This window comes from Egretta garzetta, unplaced genomic scaffold (assembly GCF_000687185.1).
Source record: "Egretta garzetta isolate BGI_Z169 unplaced genomic scaffold, ASM68718v1 scaffold11, whole genome shotgun sequence".
Lineage (NCBI taxonomy): Eukaryota > Metazoa > Chordata > Aves > Pelecaniformes > Ardeidae > Egretta > Egretta garzetta.
Window position 1 is genome coordinate 256,422 of NW_009258621.1, and position 16,353 is coordinate 272,774.

The following is a 16,353-nucleotide window of genomic DNA, read 5'->3' on the forward strand; positions in this document are numbered from 1 at the left end:
CGTCCATTGCTCCCCCGCCTCCTTCCCTCCCGCCCTCACGGGGCAGCACAGGCTTTTCCCGTGGGGATATGGCCGCCCCAGCCTTCTTTTCCAGAAGTGCTTCCCTCAGGGACGGGACCCCGTAGTAAAATAACCGAGGCGGGGGGAAGGCTGCTGTCATTTTTCTTGCACCGCTGTCCCTTTTCATCTGCCTGCCAACATGAGATGGCGGCCGGGAGATGCAGTCACCCGGGTTTATTCAGCTGGGTTGTTTTCTTTTTTTCGCACAGGAGGCACTGGGACCTGTGCCAGGAGCTGGTTGCATTCCCACATGGCAGGGTCAGCCGGAGCTGCTGAGTCGGAGGCCCGTGGATGCCAGAACTGCCTCTAAAGTGTCTTGAGCCGAGCAATATCATTGAAATTATATTTATAATGGTTTCCAACGTTTACTTTAAAAGTTCATAGCTGACCCGTGAAAATTTTATGCTGGATCCTAAAGAAAAAATTTCTGGTGAAGAACGAGGGATTTCTCAACTACTTGGTGATTTCTCAGCTTTAATGGTAGTGTGGGCTACAGTGCTCTGGTTTGGAGGAAGCACTTTTGGGCCTCTGTGACGCATTCCATTAAAAAAAAAAAACAACAACCAAACCAGATCCAGAGATTTTTATAGCAAAAAAAGGAAGGAGATATATGAGATTTGAAGAGAGATTTCACGATTCCCAATCTGGTAAAGTGGGCAAGCGGGTGGGTACAAGTGGAGCAGGCCATACACTGTGATAAGTAACTCTGAAATAAACAACGTAATAGTAGTAATATGAATGTCCCATGAAATATTCAAAGCCCCTTGTCTTCACACACCTATAAAGAGAGAAATAGCATTCAAATGTAAACTGGGAAAAATGAGAGCTAGGGAGTTTAACTTACTGTGTCTGCGACAGAGCTGGGATGAGACCAATTCCCAGCCACCCACAAGGACATCCTATCCTTTAGGGGGGTTAATCGCTTCCAGCCAACAGGCCAGAAACACGGTCTGGCAAGACCCTGCCATCCACCTCTTCTCTACCCTTTATTTTAGTGTTCCTTCAACAGCCATTTGATACCCTGCATTGCCAACCACCATCATCCTCCCACATCTTCATCTTCTGCACGATCAACCATCATTGTCATGATCAACCTCAACGAGCAGCAAGCATTTGAGGAAGGAGAAGATTCTGATAATGATCAAAATGTAACTGTCCAGAGGGAGGCAGGGAGATCGCTTGCCTTCCAAGATTTGCACCCTACCTCCAGTCTCGTGGATGAAGCAGCAGTGATGTTTCAAAACAACGACCCACTCTAAAAACAACCAAAATCATCAGGGCATTGCCAGGTTGAATCTGATGTTGCACTGCTCATAATCTCAGTCATCTGTTGACTTTTATGTTTAAAAGAAATGAGCACCCCAGCTGCCAGGAAGCCAGCACCTCCTCCAGTTGACAGTCCTGCTCCTGCCTCTCCATCTTCAGCTCCTGATGTCCCTGTGTATTCAAACTCTACCACTGAGGGTCCTGCATGCATACCCGCTATCCTGCTCCCTGCCATGTTATTAATCCACAATTGCTTCGCTCTGTCAAATTCTTGTTTCACTTTTCAGGAACGCCTGCTCAGTGGAGAGCAGCGTTTGGCTGGGCATGTGCTATGTGCCTTCCCCCACCCCATCCCACAAAAAGGGAAAAGTCCCAGTTATCTGCAGTAACTGAGAGACATTTCAAGACAGAATTTCATAATTTACCTAGCAGCTGCATTTTAGATAATCTGTGATTTTACGTTGGCTGTAACAGTTACATTAGTTAGAAAATGGCACAAATGTTCTCAGCTCAAAGCAGAGTGGTTCAGATTCACTGCTGGAATAAAGAAATTCCACTGTTGTTGAATGATGTTAATTATTTTAGCTTTAAAACACACTCTCTTCTACTTAGGTCTATGTTGGTGGGAAAGTTGTTTGGCGTGAGGGTAGTAGAGTAATTATTCCATCCTGGCTTTTCTGGAATAACTCTTCCTGTGGACAGTTTAGTTCAAAACAGGAATTCAAAGCAGAATATTTGTAATAATTTTCTTTTAAATAAAATTTTACTGGTGTGGCTGCAGCAGAGTAGACCTACCATGTAGGTGAAGCCTCAGTGTATGCTTGCAGCCCTTACACTTCTAGGACACAAATCCATTGGGTTGATTTTCTCACTGGTTTCCTAAGCTGTTTGTACTTTGGATTCTTGCCTTATTTTTCAAAATTAAGAAGGCCTCGCTCTGGCTAGACTATCTTACTCTGTAGCATAAAATAGCTGATATTCAGTGATCTTGACATTGTAGTCTTGACATTCTTTCTTCTGAAGACTTTTGCCCAGCTAAAAAATCATTTTTCCCTCTCTTTCTCACAAGAATAACATCAAGCTTTTGTCATTTGTTTTTTTTCTTCCTCTGTCTAGACAGGCTCTTTAGCTAAGTGGTGTGATTTTGTTTATCTCTAATTTCAACAGCAGAGTCACATTTCCCTCCTCCCTACCTCTTGTAAATAGGGTTTTGTTTACCACTGTCTGCTCTTTTGGTGACAAAAGCCACATACTGTTATTAGTTAGCAAACGTTTAATTACATTGCTAGAGCAGATGGAAATCCAGCCTCAGGACCTAGGGAGCAGGTCAACAGAATTTAAAATTCTTCCATCTTTCTTCTATTTTGCATGCTCCATATCCACTTCAACAGCTCTTTAGCACCAAGTTGAACAAGTGTGCGGGGTATTTACACTTACACGTGTGACTCTTCCCTTACTTTATTAAATGACCTTATGGCCAAGAACTCCACTGTCACTTTAGTTTGATTTATCACAGCAGGACTTCCCTCGATGGGTGAACTCCCAACAGGACACCAATAGTCTCTGGACGTGAGTAGCAGGTGGCCTGATGCTTTACCATGTGTAGCACCTCTCACCATGGTTTCTTCTCTCTGAAGAAACTCATCAGCCCAGCTTGCCCTTCCTTACTTATCTGCCTATTCAAATATATCTTAATGGATTTAATTCAGGCTTCTAGCCTGGCAGCCCTTTGCTATCTTTTAATCTTTGCCTTCATCTAGCAATCTGTTTACAAGCCTCAGTAGAGCAAAGGACATAGTGTGGGCATTTTGGAGTCTTCCTTTGAAAGGCCTGAGGATTAATATGTGTATAATAAAGGCAAACGAATCTAGACAGATAGATTTAATGAACTCTAATAATAATAAAAATAAATGATCAGCAAGTGTTGATTTAAATTAACAATTTACACTTGGTTTCTCTCCATACTTACTATTTTTGTAGTGCTGCTTCTCATTCATAGATAATATGGTGATTTTCAAGGTAGAAATAGCCTTGCATTAAAGTTGGAGTGTATTTCTATTAATCAAGAGAATTGACTATTACACAAAATATTTAACCAAATATATCTAGTGATCTATGATAGAAATTTGCCTTGCTTTTCTTTTCCATTTTGTGTCAGATAGGAAATGGTGAACGGGACATTGGTATTGATGCTTGAGCATGTTTAATTTTTCTCATGATGTTCATGAGGTTATATTTGAATGAAAACTGGAATTTTACTAAAATGGGCAAGTAGCTGCAATCTAAAATAATAATACTGAAAAGCGCGGGAGAAAAAAAGTAAGCTTATTACAATGTATTTTGCATTTAAACTTGATTTATGAAATGGTGAATTATTGTCCCTACCTTTGTGCAGTGAGCTCCTTGGTTTTGATCATCGTGGTTATGTCTAAAGAGGCATCCCTGTGAGCGCTCCTAGGCTTCTGTACCGATATCCCAGCTATAGGCGCTGCCAAACCCAGCCACAGCCACTGCCAAATCTTGCCACAGGCCTGCCTGGGTGAAGACAGGCCTGTGCCTTACCAGGGGGCAATGCACCAACTCCCTCCTCACTCACCTGTGTGCAGTGTCAGGTTTAAAACCTCTGTTATGTGGATGGTTGCTGCTGTGGAGAATATTTTGCTGATATAAAGGATTTTTAGGTTTAGTATTAGCTTGTCGAAATGCAACCGCTGTTGATGTGACACACCTTGGTACAAAACTAGGACAAGATGACCTGAAGCATGGATGACTTCATTCTTTTCTGAATATACACATTATCTTAATGCCTATCCGTGCGCTAACCCTGTATGTATAGAAGCTGCAGGGAGTTAATGCATAGGTGGCATAGCACTGACTATAATTAAGGCGGCTCCCTGAGAGAGAGGGAGATGGAGAAACCGTCTGTCACAATCTGGTCTGTCCCACCAAAGAGGACAGAGCCTGGCCACACGACCTGTTGGATTTTAGTGAATCAGGGAGCAGGTCTATTTGTCACCAGTGTAAAATATCAAACTGCTCACTGCTTGTAATGTTTCCCTGTTCTTGGATACCATATACATCAGTTTTAGTGAAGAGCTCTAGTATCCTCAAGAGCCTCCATGCTCCATAGCTGCCCTGGCTGTACGTAGTAACCCATGTTGCAACAGCACAGGGGCGAGACCTCGACAGACATTAGCATCCTTGCCTTGGGTTCTGCTTTCTCTGGAGCAGAAAGCTGGGTGATGACTTGTGCAGGAGCTACAAAACCCTCCAGGACATCTTGCAGCCTAAATTATGGGAGGGTCAAATCAGCAGGGTTTGCTGGAACCTTGGATTGAAAGTAAATTTTTGGTAACCAACCTCTCAAATCCTGTTTTTGATCAGAATAAATCCAAAGAAGAAAACTAGTTCGTTTTTTGTTTTTTTTTTTTTTTCCTTTTTTCTCCAAATACTACTCAGTTTGACAACTTTGAGGCGTTAAACTGGTCAGTCTGCTTTATCCACTCTATTTGCAAAGAGTCCAGTGAGATCCCCAGCTTTTAGACATAAGAACTGGGTTCCAAGGCCTTGGTGATGACCCTTCCTGGTTCACTGGCTTGACTTCCCTTAAAATGTCAGCATCCAACACACTGCTTGAATATTTACAAATGTGATTTACAATATTTTTAAAGCATCAAAAGCTTAAGCCTTAATATAGATGGTTATACTTTAAATGAGTATATTTTTTAAAAATAATATTTATTTGAATAAAAATCTGGATTAAATAATTTTGAAGGGACTTTTTAAATGAGTAATCTTTTTTTTCCCTTGGGCAAGAATTCCCCCTTCCCACTTCTAGATTTACAGATGAAAAGAATTCAGAGTGCAGACTGTGAGGATTTCAAAGAGCTGTGATATTACTTTAATCTCAGGTTAACTCAAAGCAAACCCAAAGCAGCAGAACTAGGAGTTGCACTTTGTTAGCTTCTGTGTTCTGCTTAGGAGCTTGCATCAGTAATTGCCTCCGTAGATGTGTGTGTCTCAGCCTTTAGAAATAGGCCTGACCTGTTAAATTCAGATTTGGCTTTGCAAAGAGCCGAGAAGGTCCCTGTCATTTCCCACTGCAGCAGTGACTTGGCTCCTTTGCACATAGACGCCGCAGCGGGTGAGCGCGGGGGGCCACTAATGACAGGAGGATGATCCTGGTGAGCCTAAGCAGGGGGTCAGGTGCCAGCTACGCCAGGCGCAAGGGTCCGGGGCAAATTGGTGACAGGATGCAAAGTGGCTTAAGCAGGAAGCCGTGAAGACCTATCGCAAGGGCCAACAGCCATGACCAAGGGCAGTGTGGCTTTGTCCGGTGAGGAAGATCCTGCACCCAGGGCCTGGCTTTACTAGAGTGTGGCTGGAAATGGTGGGGTACAGCAACATCCAGCCAGTTCTGAGTGCATGACTGCCACTCGAGGCATGCTGCAGGCATGTGGGTCCTCACTGGGCACATTCTGGCACTTCCACTTTTAGGGAAGCAGAAGAGTTGCCTAAATACTGGCCATTCCTTAACACGTGATCACCCATTGGACATATTATGGCCATACCTTCTGACCTTTCCATTCTCATCCCTCCCTATCCACTCTTTCATTCCTCTGTCTGCAGTGGTTTATTTCCTCCTCACATTCATCCTTTCTCATTATTTCCTTTTCTGTGATGATTTTATTTTCTCTGAATCACTTTCTTCTGTTCCATCTTTCTCCTTTCAAATGTGTGCAAAGGGTATAAAGGTATTCTCTTGCATCTCTTGCAGCTGTACTCGGCATGTTTGACCTTGCCTCATGAGTGAGAGTGAGGCCTGATCTGTGGAAAGAGGGAAAGTAATGTAGTCCCTGCAAGCTGAGCTTAAACACATGGGTGACCTATGAATCAGTGGAGAACTTTCTTCCCTGTAAGCAAGCAGTAACAGATGGCAAGAGGGATATCTCTTGTTTTACTAAGATATTTCATGCACAGTAATTGTTAGAGTCTATTGGCGATCAGGGTGTTGTTGATAGAAGCTGTGGTTGGCTGGTACCTTTGAAAATCAGGTTATTTATTTTGGTGTCTAAATATGGACTTGAAAATTTTGGCCAAGGTGATTTGCTCAAGGTCGTTATCCTGACCTGGGGACAGAACTGGGAAGAGAGCCCAAATCTTTTCAGCTCTCCCTTCCTATTGATATTCTGTACAGTTTCAGTAAAGCAGATGTTTATATATTCAGATTATATACCAGATTATAATGAAGTGAGTGGTCAGAATTCATTCAGGAGGAGTTAAAAGCAGGTCCTGTAAAGTGGCACAGCCACTTTGTGGGAGTTTCTGGAGTGAGATGGACTCCAGGGCAGAAGAAAGGGTCTGCGTTGCATGGGAGCACCTGGGCAAACTATCCCTTCCTTCACAGCATGGTGCACGGTTTCTTTTACGCCCTGTCTGGATCAGTTCCTGGGACTGTACGGGCACAACTGAGGGAGTAGATGTAAGCTGGCACTGCTGCACGTGGAGCCCTGAGAGGAGCCAGACCTGAGGTTTAAGGCCCCAAATTGCCGACTGCTCAGGGGAATGGCGAGCCAGGTCAATCGTAGTTCCTTTGCACCGTAGTTCCTGTGAAGATTAGAAGGGTTTCATATGTCAAAGTAAGACCTCGAACTTATTATTCAAATTATCACAGTGAAAACATTTCTCAGAGGACATGAAATTGTGTCAAGAAACCAGTTCCCATCCACTTTCCTCAGGAAACAAGACAACTGTGTTCTGTAATTGCTGCGGTTTCTGGATCAGTTTCAAGATGAGTCCAGGCAAAAGTATTTTCATGTTCCATTATGAATCAGAGCATTTTCTTATTTAGGACAGCATGAGTTTACCACCCTGGGAACATGGTGAAGTCCAGAGGTAAGCCCTCTTGCTACAAGGGACTGAGAACAAATCAAACAGTGCAGCCTCCAAAGAGTTTTAAGAGCCAGTCTTCCAAGTTTGCTGCACATCATAATTTTCAAATCCCTGCTATTGCATTTGCAGAACCTGAACTTCATTGAAAACACCATTTTCCTGTAGTCTGCCTTTGAGGTGTTCTAACAGATGTGGTCAAACTGAGTAAGTATCTCAAATTAACTCCTGGGTCATCTAAGTCTCTGCTCCGATTGTAGTCATTTGTTTCTAGTTTTGCTGACAGAGTGTCCTCACTCTGTTACAGAATCAAAGCAGAGAGGAGGGAGTAAGCACCCGAGTTTTGCTCAAATCAATGAAAAATGAGCTCTGAATTCCTCTTTGTGCCTTTGAAAATCTTTGCCGTGTGTATGATTTGTCAAAAGAGTCTGGACAACTGCTGAAGCTAACAGCCATGCCTCATAAATAAAACAAATTTTAGTCTTTACTATAGTTATTCAGTCTGGAAAGCTGACAGATACCAGCTTCAAATGCTCGGCATTTCCTGCAGAATCTCGTGTTGGATCCAAAATGAAGGTTCAGAAATGCGTTTAGTTGCTATGTGGAAACGTTGGCCATTCCTGGATTAATGCTTTTGAATAAGCAAATGGCTAGGTAAGAAAAGATTAAAAAAAACCCAAAACAACTGAAGTTTGTATTTCACACTTCAAGTGACCTGGCCAAGTGTGGCTAGATTCCCTTTTAAAATCAAATGACCATGATGCATCTCCCAGGGTCCTGTAGTATGAATGCTAAAAGGATTAAAACTAGTCAGGTCACTCAGCTTTATTTTACTCTTTACAAGGGCTATGTTAAATCCAAGACTTTATACTCTTTGTTTACATAGATATGGGTACATGGCAGGAAATTACATACTTTAACCCGTGCCATGAAGTAAACTACCCCTTTGTGTTCTGTTTTGGCATCATATATACAAGGAACTGTATTTTCTCCAGTTCTTTCCTCCTGAAGTCTTTTTCATTAAAAAGTAATAACATACCAAAAAAGTTACGAAAGCAATGCGACAATAATATAAATATTTAAGTGAAAACAGCTTTGTAGTAACTGCTTGAGTAGAAGCAGTCTCTCCACACACCCTCCTTTCTGAACATTGCAGCATTGTTTGAAGGCAAAGGAAAATTAGGGGGCTATTTTGATACTTGTTATTATGCAATTCTCAAAGGTGTAACAAGGTACCCAGTCTAGACAAAAGGGGAATGGAATGAACAGGATAAGTAATAAATCAGCATAAATAGTAAACAGCTCACTAGGTTTTCAAAAATGAGTTAATGCTAATTATTTGAAATTTTATTAACGGATCTAAAATCTTTTAAAATGCATTTCAAATACTCTGTAGCCCTTTAAGACCGTTCTCAGAAGAGATGGCAGAACCCTGAAGATGAAGAAAAGATGCCTGCAAAGTTCAGCGCAACTTTTACAGCCAGTTAAGCCTGGCTCCTTCTGTTTAAAAGGAATGAACATTAAGCATCAGGATGAGAGATGGTAGTCTGATCCAGATTGTCATTTCCAAGAAGATTATTTTATACCTCTTGAACCCCCAGCCCCCCCAGAAGCCTCTCAGACATCCTCCCTTGGTATCAGCCCGGCTCACCCAGAGCTCAGGCAGGCAGCTCTGGTGGTGTTGCTGGACCCGTTCAGAATTCCACTTCATCATCCTTCCAATCATGGCACTAGCGTGCTGTTAGCATCAAGGAAAAAAGCCATGTGTAAGTACTTATTTGAAACTGAATACATCTAGGTTCCATGGTGTAACACCTACTGACACGCAATAGCCCCAAAGTCAGTTTAGCAGCAGATGTTACAGGTGGAAAACAACTATGTAAGTAGTTTAGCTCTTTTTCCTGCAGTTGCAGGTATCTTCTTTTCCAATCAATGTATTTGTTAAGGCACTGCCCAAGTTAATTTTAAATACCTCAGTGAGAACTAATGGAAGCCTTTGGGTGGCTACTCCACACTCCATCTGATGTACCAAATTAGAGAAGTCTTAAGTATTTATTGATTCTATCTTGTCATCTGTGTGCATATTATGACTTAATTTTTGTCTTCTACAATCTTGCACTGGTTTTTGTAAGGAACAGCCCTTTTTCTTTTTTGCACTACACTAACAAATTACTATTTTGCATGACAGCTCACGATACTTAGCAGAGGAGTTTCCTTTTAGATCTCATTTATCTTGGCCTTTCATCTTTATTTTTGGCCTGCAGAAAAAAAATCTTCCTGCTAAGTTAGGAATGCAAATTATTCAACTTTCATTAACATGAAGTTCATAATCTTTCTGCCTTTGCAGCCTCTCCTGGTAATAGAAATAAATTATAGCTGCTAGAATATAGCATTACTCTTTATCTATCTATCCGAGTTGGGAAAAAGTGATTCATTTTCTCTTTTTCTTAGAAAAAGAGTAAAGTCTGTTCAGTGAAGCAAAAGTTATCAGAGTTAAAATTAACTGGAGGAAATACAGTCCATAATGAAGTCAGACTACTCACTGCCACAGACACAACATGAATAGTATTCCAAGTACATTGGCATGACAACAAAATGAGGGCATTTCTCAGTTATTGGAAGACCACTTGCTACGTAAGCTTGGTACAGCATCTGTAAGGGGTATGGGATGTACAATTGTTTTGGCTGGAAAAGACCTTTAAGATCATCAAGTCCAGCCATTAACCTAGCACTGCCATCCCACCACTAAACCATGTCCCTAAGCACCTAGTCTGCCCATCTTTTAAATACCCCCAGGGATGGGGACTCAACCACTTCCCTGGGCAGCCCATTCCAATGCTTGACAACCATTTCTGTGAAGAAATTTCACCTAATATCTAATCTAAACCTCCTCTGGCACAACTTGAGGCCATTTGCTCTCATCCTATCACTTGTTACTTGGGAGAAGAGACCAAGCCCCACCTCACTACCCCCTCCTGTCAGGTGGCTGTAGAGGGCGATCAGGTCTCCCCTCAGCCTCCCCTTCTCCAGGCTGAACAACCCCAGTTCCCTCAGCCGCTCCTCATCAGACTTGTGCTCCAGACCTCTCACCAGCTTTGTTGCCCATCTCTGGACATGCTGCACTGCCTCAATGTCCTTCTTGTAGTGAGGGGCCCAAAATGAACACAGGATTCAAGGTGTGGCCTCACCAGTGCTGAGTACAGGGGAAGGTTGACTTCCCTGGTCCTGCTGGCCACACTATTCCTGATACAAGCCAGGATGCCAGGGTGCTGTTGGCCCTCTTGGCCATCTGGGCACACAGGCAGCTCATACTAGTGGACATGCACCAAACTTTCAGAGGTCCATAGAGTCGTTTGTCACAAAAGCTGTGTCACCATGGAGCCCAGCTCTCTTGATAGCACCACACACATTAAAACCTTCAGCTGCCACATTTTGCTCCAGTGTTGCCCAACACTTCCCTCACACACAGGTTCCCTTCTGCCATCTGGCCATGCTCTGGGGCAGGCAGCTGAGGGGGTCGCACACTGAGCCCTCACAGTGACATTTGCCAGAGCATGTTGGTTAAAGCCTGACTCCGTAGCCAAGGGCAAGGGAGAGCCTGTGGAGCCTCTCAGAGCCTCACCAGCCCTGCCTGGCCCAGAGGGGGGCTCTCACTTGCATCACTAAGGCAGGAAAAACCTACTCTTAAAAAAAGCTGGTAAACTTTTACAGTGTAAGCACACAGCTGCAAAGAGAAGAAAAAAAAAATAAAGCAGCATTTTAACTAGGCAGATAAATGGGCTCTTGTTAGAAAATGGAGCGGTGCTCCTACAAAATACAGTTATTTCTCAGTAATGGGGACATTCCTTAATGAAGAGGACTGTGGTGTAAAACAAGCAATTTAGGGCCGTATGCTTATTTATCTGATTCAATAGCATTTGCTAAATGTCAGCGTTTCTGCTAGCAGCTTTTTCTGTAGCCATCAGAGTGGTAACAAATCCTGCTTCCCCAGCTACAAACAAGGCACAGACTGGAGTGGTGGGGAGGAGACTGCTGAGGGGACAGAAAAAGCTGTATTTAAACAGTTGTGTTTGCTTTTCTGTTAAAAAAAAAAAAAAATAAAAAATCTTGGAGCTCTCTTTTCTGCCAGAACACTGGCACTTTGCAAATGCTGCCAACACAAACCCTGTGATCAAGCCAGATGACATCAGCTGACCAAAGACATGGTGGGACTTAGGACATTTTATCCATTCCTCTTCAAACAGGCGGCCTTTTGTCTGGGCTGTTTGACCAAAACAAGCCTGTGAGTAAAAGCAGAAGCCTGCCTATGGAAGGTGTGCTTAAGTCAATGCAATCTAAGATACACAGCACCACGAACTGAGCTCAAGATCAAACCAGGTTTGCAATCTCTCTCTCAAATAAAATGAGGTTTTTATGATACTGGATATGCTGTGGGATAAATGCGTAAAGGAACATTATCCCCATTGCTGCCTGGGGCTTCACTACCAGCATTTGTGAGAGGAACCCAACAGGACATGTGATCCATAAGATCCATTGGAGGTGGCCAGTTCAGTCTGGCCTAGACTGGTGATGAGGAAAAGCAGGCTCATGTCCTTGCCTAGATTAAATTAATTGGACAATTTCTGTACAGCTCAAAGCAGATGAATGTTTGCACCACAAAACTTGCTACTGAAACTGGGTCCTAGGCTGGCAGGCAGAGTAAACGTGAGGGACTCGGGCTCTGGGTGCAGTGTCTTCAATATGAGATCTGTGCGCTATCGGGTCAGAATAAATATGGTTCAGCTCAGACATGGGACACCAAGTTCTATTTCCCAGAGTCCTACTAGCCAGAGTACAGATGCAAAGTCCATTTTATGATTTTATGCTCACTGGGGGGGTGTGTGCATGGAAATGCATATGTAAAGACAGGTAAGTCAGGTGATACCTGATTGAGCACAAAGCCTTTTGGCACAAAAATTAGCACAGCCAAATTTTTGGAACAAAGCAGAAGCAGCAGAAAGGATTTAGTGAGGGATCAATACTCTGCATTGAGTGTCTCTGCTCTTTTTCAGTCTGGCCCTGGGAGCCAGATAAAAGCTGGATGTCTTGTGTTATCATGCCTTATCTTACGAAACTTTTCTATGCCAGATTCTTGCAGACCAGGCTGAGGCCATGGGGAGCACACATGCAAACTCCAGTGAGCTGGACTGGCCCCACAGAAGTCCTGGGTGCTGTTACTCTGGCTCTCTACACTGAGCAAGCTCTTCATGCCCTAATGAAAGAGTAGCTGTCTCTAGAGGTAGAGGAGGATAGAAAACCACCGCCCTGGCAAGATAGTTTCCCAGTATCTTTCAGCAGGCGTATGCTATTTTCAAGAAACAAGTATAGTACAAATCAGAGCATTTCTAGACCAGGCCCATGGCTGGTGGTTTTTGGAGCTAAAGTGAAAAGAAAATGTGATAATAAACCTGTGACCTGCTCACTTGCTCTTTGTGCCAGAGGAATTTCTCAAATTTCTCCAAGGTCTTGGCTCTGTGGAATAACGGAGTCCTACTGAGGCATTCCCACTAGTTAGTTTGCGTTGTCCCCGGAGCCACACCAGGCAGATGGAGGGAGGCATACATGGCTCTTCTCTCCTTGCACGAAGGCAACGTGAACGTACAGGGATGCTTCTTTGGTGGGGGCAGGAGCGTTGTGCCGTGTCGCACCCCCAGCCGTGCTTGCACCGAGGGCCATGCTGAGCCACCAGCCCAGCAAACACTGTCTCCCGCTCCCAGTGATGCCTCACTCGTCCTGCACTGAAGGTGCCACGCAGCTTGAGAGGTGGGAAATGGAAATGCTTTTTGCCTTGGTCACTATTTGGAAATTAGGCAGAAGCCCAGGCGGAGTGAAATTGAGCGGCTTTCCCACAGTGGGCTTGGTGAGCTGCACGCTCGCTGTCCGGACTTCTTTGACACAGGGCTGGGCCCCACAGAGGAACAGGGGGTCCCACCGCCAGCACAGAGTGTGCCAGTCAAGAAGGAAGCCACAGATGCCTGTGAAATCCCGCTTAAAAGGTGTGCAGCCTGGGTTTAAAATGCTGGTGGAGATACTAAGTTCGAAGCACCGGCTGGTGGCTGTTGGGGTGCGTTGGTGAGGTGGCACGAGAAGGGCATGCCTTCATCATGGAAAGAACGAGGGGTAATGGGTACAAGTTAATCCTGAGAATATTCTAGTTGAACATGGGAGGAAAATTTTTAACTATGAGAAGAGTCAACCATTGGAATAATCTCCCCAGGGGAGTGGTTGACTCTGCCACACTGGACACGTTCAAGGTGCAGTTGGACAGGGTGCTGGGCCATCTTGTCTAGGCTGTGCTCTTGCCCAGAAAGGTTGGACCAGATGCTCCTTGAGGTCCCTTCCAACCTGGTATCCCGTGATTCTATGATTCATGTGTAGCCTGCAGTTTACTTCCACTTTTGAAGCCTCTAACCCAGCCCTTCATATGACCAGCCTATTCTGTGGTGTTTTTGTTAGCCATGTAGAACTCGGTGTGCTATAAGACTGAAAAAGGATATAAAACAGAACTTCTACTTTGATTCTTTTTCAACTTGGCAAGTTTATACCCACATCTTAACTGCTACTATTTTTACTTCCACACTCCTAGATTCAAAAGACCCTGACTTTGGGGAAAAACAGACCAAAATCTACATAGAGGTGTGCTCCCATCTCTGTACGATAAGCCTGTTGCACAAATCAGGGCATTTCTTGGAGCACACAGAAATTGTTGCCTTTCACATCACCCAAGCAAATGCTGTTCTATTATGGGCCCAACTGTAATACAAAAAAATTACATCTATGGAAATTCAAATCTTGAAAAATTAAATATTCAGATCCTCACTGACATACTGCAAATACATATGAAACATTCTTGTTTCCCAGGGTAATAGCTACATAATTAGGCTAAGCCTTTCACACTTTCTCTTGGAACCCATCAGATTTATTTACCAAAAATCATTGCATAGATATGCCCAGCAAATGTCTTAGAGGACCATTTGTAACTAAATTAAAAGCTTAAGTACAGAGATTCTCTCTTCACTAAGTATGGCTTTCATTAAAACTGTGAGTTGCTTATACTTCATCCCTTGCAGCCTCTTGAAGTCCTCTGTTTGACATTTTGAATGTGCCGTGCAGGTTCTAATACACATTACACAAAAAGAGCTATTATAAAATTCCTGGCTTTTTCTTGTTTGCATGACAAAGGGGGAATGGCAAATCCTCCAATTGGACCAGATAATCACTCTCCTGTGAAAAGCCTACAATCCACATCCTCTGTTTTCTTCTTAGCTGAGCTTCGACTGTGTTTGGTCAATAATTTTATTTTACGTGTGAAGCCCATAAATCACCTCCCAATACACATTGGACAGTGAAGAGTCCTGGTAGATTAGACATTGGCCACAGAAGAAATCACGTCTGGATCCAGGAAAGCTGGGTGCTTGGTGGAGCAATCGGGCATTATCATTTCATGTTATCATGGTTTTTTGGAGAGCCCTCACTACACAGTAGGACCACTCTCCAGAGTGAAGACTAATTGGATGGGTAAAGGTTTACAGGATCAGGTCTTCTGACATGAGGGAGAGACCACTACAGATCCGTGAACTGCAGTTTTATCCAGGTGACTGTCGCTGTATAAACATAACAAATTCACTGCTGGCACTGAGTTAGCCAGCACTTGCAGAGCGTGTCTGAAGGAAGCTTTGCCAGCCGCCTGAACATTGCTTAGATGCAGTTTGTGACCCAAGCCGCCGAAAGCGGTTTGTGGTGTGGCTGCGTTTGTCCCATCCCGTGAAAATCAGTAATGTGCCATTTAGCTGGGGAGGCACTTCGGAGGGGACAGCCGGGCATATGGAGCCTTCCTAAGGGGCTGAGGGGGTTGCGAAGATTTCAGAAAAAAAAAACCCAAACCTTCCCCTCCTCTTATTAACAAGAGCAGGAGTTTTTGACCTGAGTTGAAGCTGAGGCGGTCAAACGAAGTGGATATTTTTCACTGCTATTTGTGTTTTGGGAATGAATATAACCGAAAATATCGATTCGTTCAGAGAAAGATGCTACACAGAGGGAAAGATTAAAGGATGTGCTGCCTTGGGACTGTAGTTTGTAGCCTATGTTTCCATTTTAGCCTTAAAACTCAATTCAGCTAAATTATCATGTTGAAGGAGACAAGTTTCTCAAAAGGTTATAAAGACAAAATGAGCAGGAACAGAGGTGTTTAGCTGGGCTCTTTCAGACGACTTTGCTGCCTTCCCCTCTGTACAAAACAGGCTGCTTGTTTTAATGAGGGAGGAATCACAAGGCGGGGGGCACACTTTTGTACAAGTACACTACACAGGGGCTCCAGCCAGACTTTTCTCAGGGCACATCCTTCAGCCGGGCCGTTGGATGAAACTGGACCCATTTTAAATCATTCACAGAGACATATCAACTCCAAAGAGCTTTTGAGACTGAAGATATTTGTATGTGTGCTCAGGCATGTCACTGCTGGAGAGGGTGAAAATCTGCCCCGAGTGCCGTGCTTCTTCACGCTTCTATCGATCACATTTTATTTTTTTTTCCATTCACTTCCCCTGGTTTGGTTTCAAAAATAGACTTCTGCATCTTATGCCAGCAAGGGCCAGGGAAGCAAGGGATGTGAGCTTCAGGTTTAAAGGTCGACTTCAAGGCAAACATCCAACACTACCTCCCCCCCCGCTCCCCCCAGCCTCCAGGTCAGCTTTGCTCTCCACAGACAGCTCTCTATTGTGGTCGTTAATAGCATTCAAAATACCAATATTCTTCATCCATGTTGTGGAAAAGCAGAGTGGTTTCTCACGTTCACTGACTGGTGACCTGCCTCTTTATATAAAGTCGCCTTCTTTTAAGTACAAGTATTATGAAACCCACAGGAACCCACAAGGAGCGATGGGGCATTTTTCTAAAATGTCAGACCTGTACATCTTCCACCTTCCGTGATTCAGAGGTAGGGTAAAAGGCCATAAACCATTCAACTGCTGTGATTCACTGCCCTGATTAATACGCTTGATACAAATATTCAGAGATCAAAGTGGTACCTACCCCCCAAAAAAAAGATTTTAAATGATTTTTTTACTGCTTGCCATAAAGAGGGACTTCCAGCTAAAGCAT